At 51.3% G+C, this 6,000-nt stretch overlaps 1 protein-coding gene and 1 long non-coding RNA gene across 2 annotated transcripts in view; one reads left to right on the top strand and one right to left on the bottom strand.

Annotated features, from left to right (window-relative positions):
• Nucleotides 1-1,000: 1,000 nt before the first annotated feature.
• On the bottom strand, nucleotides 1,001-2,404 carry LOC112994788 (uncharacterized). The gene is made up of 2 exons (XR_003262024.2): nucleotides 1,910-2,404; nucleotides 1,001-1,745 (listed from the first exon to the last, which is right to left on the bottom strand). It is a non-coding gene; the product is annotated as an uncharacterized LOC112994788 (long non-coding RNA).
• Nucleotides 2,405-2,435: 31 nt separating this feature from the next.
• The window catches only part of FAM107B (family with sequence similarity 107 member B), a 61,517-nt gene continuing 57,952 nt past the window's right edge, over nucleotides 2,436-6,000 (top strand). The window contains exons 1-2 of the mRNA XM_064504798.1: nucleotides 2,436-2,564; nucleotides 4,495-4,614. The gene's annotated coding sequence lies outside the window, so the exon portion shown is untranslated. The remainder of the gene's footprint in view (nucleotides 2,565-4,494; nucleotides 4,615-6,000) is intronic.

Here is a 6,000-nt window from a genome sequence, read left to right as displayed (position 1 = left end):
ACTATAGGATGGAGCTGGGCTGGACCCGTGGGTAGCAACCCTTACTGACCCACTTCCTCCCCACCCAGAGATTTGGGACACCTAGCAGCTCTTGTGCCAGCACAGGCCCACTGGCAACCAAATGCCACCGCCCCATCCCTTAAATTGCTTGTGAGAGGTTTGACTCAGAGCTATCATTTGACCACTGAGTAAGGAAGTTAGACACTAGGAGAACAGACTGATCTCAGCCATCACTGATCCTCAGATGTGTTCTTGGTGAGTCCTTTCAACTTTCCGCCTGTCTCTCTCTGTCTTTCTCTTTCTCACATATGCACAGTGATAGTCTTCAAGTCTGGATACGACCACGGGGGTTGCAAGGCATTGCAGTCATTTCATGCAGCACAAGCTGATGGTATGTGTGGGCAAGGACTTTGTTAAATCTGCACCTGGCATGATCAGCAATACTACACAACTACACACTTAACTGAATCTAACACTGGAACAAAGCAGCTATCACCATGAGAAATGCCTGTGCTCCTTTGACAAGCCATGGCAAGATACCCAGAAATTTTAGGTAGCTTCAGCAAAGTGTTACATTCCATTTAAAGGTGTGGATATGCAGTATCTGTTGGAGGAGACAGTACATATCACAGCAAAAAAAGCTGTCTGAGATCAGAAAGGGTCAGGAAACACTGATGTAGTGTCAGATTTCAGAGCAGGGACAACTGTTTGCGCAGTGTCTAATGCAACAGAGATAAAAAACTTGATTAGTTCTAAAGTCTCTTCAGAAGACGAATGGTTAATGCTTACGTACAGAAATGATATGGAGAGGTCGGTAAGGTCAAGAATGCAAAAGATAGGGAAAGCCAGCGTTCCAGCTGGCCTTGCAGCTCCTTTTCTTTGTTTGCTGCTCACAATTCTCTGATTATTCGCCATTTGCCCCCCTACAAGCTTCAGACAGAGGGTTGCTCACAGACCAGGGAGCCCTCCGACATTCATACTCCTTATTCATCTAGGCACATCATTTTACTGCATTTAATAAAAAATAATCATTTTTATGAGTTATTTCTCTCTGTAGTATCCATGGGCTCTGCATACAGGAAAAGATATATCTCACAACACTCCTGTGAAGGAAAGTGCATCTGGTCAGTGAGGCTGGCCATAACCAAGGCTGACACTGTGAACACTGACCACGCAAGTGGGTGCCCAACTTGTGATGCTGCTAGTTGCTTTTTGAGGAGCATGTAGCATTTTATAGCATTTTGTTTGTTCACAGCGTAGCTCTGATTGCATCTGTTGGCACTTGGCATCTGTAAATCTGATCCCCGACTGACTCAAACAGAGCCAGAAGAGAGAGCGGTCATGCGTGCTTTGGCTTGCATCCATGTGCTAGGTTTCGCACAGGTATTTTGTCGTTTCCCTTTTTCCTAGTGATAGAACAGCCTCACACAAAGACCTAGGCTGGCTTAAATACATGCCAGTGCTCAGGATTTCCGCCTTGCCCCACGGAAAACAGTAATTCTCTGGAAATAGCACCACCTGCTGAGCACCCAATATGCCTCCCACGGAGGCTCCTCGGGGTTGGGGTTTTTGGAGGGGATGGGTCCATCTCCCAAGGCAAAGCGATGCTGGACGCTCGGCATTGCTTAGCCCCCCAAGCCACGGTCCGACGGGCCCAGCAGCTTTCCATCCCTGCGATGAGTAAAGACGCCGCTGTCGCTTCGCTGTGATGCAGCTCATCTGCTCTGAAGAAACCTGGAATAATCCTGGGGATAAATATACAAAAGAAGCCAATTAAATCCAAATACGCACATGAACCTATAAACACACATTTCATCCCCCAAAGCTCGTTTTTGGGCGGCTCATCCCCAAAGCCGCCGCGCGTTATGCGACGCGCCAGACTCTCCGCGGTGCCTTGACTCTTTCTTACTTGCTATGAAGCAGGTTTCGGGGCGCCCCTCACCGCCGCTGTGTCGGGCCGAGGCCGGCGGCCTGGGCCCGGCTGCGCCGTGGGCACCCGCGTGTCGTGACCGGCGGAGACATCGCGGGGGACAGCGCGAGGCCGCAACGGTTCTGGCGGTGAAAAGATGAGACAGAAACGGGAAAGTGTGAGGTTTCTGACAGAAAATGGGGTTCTGGCAGTGAAAAGACGAGACAGAAACGGGAAAGCGCGAGGTTCCTGACGGAAAAATGAAAGGAGGAGCCGCTTTCGCAGGGAGGGGAGGTCAGGACGCCCGGGCACGGGCCCCCGCCGGGGCTTCCTCCGCGGCGCAGCTGCCCGCCCGCGGCCCGGCCCCGCGGCACCGGGGCGGGGGTCGCTGCCTGCCCGCCGGGGTGTCACCCGCCTCCCCCGCGGCGGCGGGGGCTGCCCGCGCGGTGACTCAGCGGCGGTCCCGCCCCCGGCCCGCCCCGCCGCTCCCTCGGCGGAGCCGGGGCCGGCGCGGCGCGTGCGGCGGGGCCGCGCCACAAGGCAGCCAGGCGGCGGGCGAGCGGGCGGCTGCCGCGCTCCCTCCCTCCCTCCCTCCCTGCCTCCTCCCCGCTTCCCGCCTCGCCTCGGGGCGTCGCCTGCCCTCGTCCCCCGCGAGGTAGGTGCTGCCGGCGGGTCTCCGGCGCACAAAGCCGGGGGGCGGCGGGGAAGGGCCCCCGGGCAGGGCGGGCGGCGTGCGGGGCTGGGGAGGGGGTCTGCCCTCGCTGCGCCCCCGCGGCGTGCGGGGCCGGCGGGGGACCGGGCGCTCGCGGCCGATCCTTCGGGGTTTTGCCTCGGGAGGGATGAGGAGAGGGTGAAAAACGCAACAATGGAGACCTGATCCTGCCTGCGGCGACAGGGACGCGCCGTGCCCGGGGTGGTGCCCGGGGCGGCGAGCGGCTGGGCAGCTCCTGCCGGGGGGGGGGGGGGGGGGGGGCATTTAAATGCGCCGCAGGACGGTTATTTCCTTTTTCTTGCAGAAAATGGAAGGGTTTTTTTCCCCTCTGTCTCTGCTTTTGGCTTACAAATGCGGCGGAGCTGGTGTTTTTGTTCCCCAATCTGTGGAGCAACTTTTATCCCTGCGGGCTGGTTTGGGGGTCTCCAGGGCGGCTGCGCGTGTCCGTCGCGGCCTTCCCCCCCGTTGCTGCCGCCCGGCCTGGCCTGGAGAAGTCAGAGGTGGGAAGGGGTAAACGCGTTGCTTTGGCGTTGCAGACTCGTTCCCTCACTTTTCCGTCCCGTGAAACGGGAGTTCAGAGCAGCGTCCGATGTGCGGAGCGTGGATGCTTCCTGACGAGTTTGGGTGAGAAAGTAAGACCTGGCCGTGGTGCGAGCCTCCGCGGCTGGCTCTGCCTCTCCGGGCGCCCAGTCCCGCTCCCGCGAGTCTGTCAAAGTTTCCCCGGACGGCCCCGAGAGTTCAAACCTCCAGGTTTTCCTGCGTGTTGGCTCGCGAGCCGGTGCGGCTCCGGGTATGACTACGTGGATAAGCGCCTTGGGAACATCTGGGTGTTCGCTGGGGCCAGGGGTGCGATGCAGAAAGTCTGTGCAACTTCAGTACTTGCTTCTTCCTTTTATTCATTTATTATAGTTTAATGAGACCTGGCATACGTCAGTACTGTGTGGATGTTGTGTACGGTCTCGGCGTCAGTGCGGGGTCTGGTCGGGTGAATTCGGCGCGTGCTCATAGCAAACTCGGGAGTGCAACAGGAACACGCGAGCTTTCGGTTTTCATTGAGAATTTGCAGTCAAACACACGCAACAAAATGAGGAAAAAGTACTTCTGAGTGAGCGTAATAGGGTTGCTGTGTGTAGTTTGTGGAGGGAGCGTTGCTGAATAACTTTCTGGCAGCAGTGCTGTTCTGCACTGGGATATACATTTTTGCACTAAATCCTGTAGCACCAACTAGGATATTGAACTTTCATTGACTTGGCAGAGAAGCAGGAGCATGGAAGAACATTGTTAAAATGGGAGTGTTTGCTTGTGGATCTTGCAGGCAATCTGAGATGCAGTTAAACTGTCTTTAATCTCCTCTTGATATGAACAGGACGCTGAAGATCCCTTGCTTTATTGGTGGTGGTTTTCCTAGCAGTATATGGACGGACAGCGAGTGCTATGAATGCGATAGTGGCTTGCTTGCTGTCGGTGATATTTGCTCAGTAACAATAAACAATTGTTTGCTAGGCTTTATTAAAAACAACCACAAACGCCCTGTATCTCCTAACACAAAGCCTTTATTGTCTTAAAGCAACTGTGGGCCGATTTCATGCTCGGTGTAGTTCCACTGATGTCAGTGGCGTTTTGCCAGGGATGATTTTGGCAGGTGAAGTGTCGCTAGTGTCTTTCAGAGTCCACAACATTGAAGGATAATGTTACTATTTTATCTCTGGTACTTTAGCATTGTTAATTAAAACGTTATGCTGATAGGCCTGAAAGCAGGGGGTAGTGGTGGGGGAGTCATCTGATCAGTTCATCTAAATACTCTCCCCACTTACTTTCTCCCCTCTGTTTCAGTTCTTATGTCCCTTAATTTACGATCTTGCTTCTTTTTCAGTCTTGGCATCTTTTTTCTCTCTTCAAAGTTAAGAAGAAGTTTCTCTGAACTCACCTGGGGCGTTTAAAGGTTTTGAGATTAGCTGTACTGAGCTGTCCTACGGTAGCAGTCCACCGCTAGGTAAGTGAAGAATCGTGCGGCAGCTGCAGTTCTGAGGTCTTTGCTTCCTCACGCATGCACACGCCTCTCCTTTACGAGCTCATTTGGGTGGTAACTGTGCTCAGTGCGTTTGCTGAAGTGGCAGATTGTTTGACAGAGTCACACAGTGCAACAGCCAGGCTTGAGAGAGATGGAGTAGGTCAGGGTGGGGGTGGGGAAATTTGCTGAATTTTTACATAGTGCCACACTCACCATGTTGAGAAACAGAAATGTTTTGGAGTATGCCCCTTCATAATGTCAGTAAAGAAGGAAAAAGCATCTAAAAAAGTGGAGCAGAAAAAAAATTGGTAAAGATAAAAGCAAACGTTCTTTTTTACTAGCTGTGGGAAGAAGAGTGGAATTGTTTAACTATTAACTGTCTTTAATAGAACTTATTTGGCTCCATAAAAGTTTCAAAAATGATCTTACTGAACAGAACTATGTTATCTTTGTATCCAGTTAGCAACATGAAATACATGTGGCCAACCCTTAGGCTCTTCTGACACTGGCAGTTTTAAACAGAGCAAGTTTCGGTGCTCAGCTTTACAGAATCTTTACGGAGCCCTTTTTGTTTCTGACGTTTGTACACTGTACAACTTTGGATCAACCTATTTTGATCTTGTAAGCATGCAAAGGGAACATGTCAGATACAATTCCCAGCTGATACTGTTCTGGCATTTTTGGAAAAAGAAAGCATCAACGAGCAAGATCCAAACACCATCTAACTTTGGGGGGAAAAAAGTGCTTAATACTTCTTAAAATCAGTAACTAGTTTAAAGTTTATTCTGGTCTGGCCAGACTTGACATGTGCTTGAGTATCAGTGGAAGTGTGATTTGCAACTTAACATGAAGTTGTAAAAAGTCTGCAGCTCTTCTCTCTTTACTTGAAGAACATGTACGTTGGAGTTTAATATAAGCCAGCAGAAGGGTCCAGCTGTGGAAAGGGAACTGGTCACATTCTAGCCTGAACATAAAGGTGTAAATTTAATAGGAAAAACTTTTTTTGATAGAAAGAAAAACTCTTTGGTTAGAACTGCATTTCTCAATGATACTTCCTTTCTTCCTGCATTGTGAATCATCAGACTCATCTTGTGTGTGTTTGTTACATTAATGATTCCAAAGTCATGCTGAAGTGGCAAGGTGCTGTGTCTTCTCACTACCACCATCCTTTTGCAGGTGGGAAAACTGAAGCACAAAAAGGTAAATGGACTTGTCCATGTTTACACAGGAAATGTGTAGTGGTGCAAGAACTTGAATTCGCGTCCCCCAGCCTCTTGGCTAGTGCTGAAAGGAGCGGACTTTCCCCTGCACAAGCCACGCAGAGTGAAGAGAAGAGGCACAATCCAAACTGACTGTACAGTGGGGTAT

Source organism: Dromaius novaehollandiae, chromosome 1, assembly GCF_036370855.1.
Source record: "Dromaius novaehollandiae isolate bDroNov1 chromosome 1, bDroNov1.hap1, whole genome shotgun sequence".
Taxonomy (NCBI): Eukaryota; Metazoa; Chordata; class Aves; order Casuariiformes; family Dromaiidae; genus Dromaius; species Dromaius novaehollandiae.
This window is presented reverse-complemented; position numbering and strand designations above follow the sequence as displayed.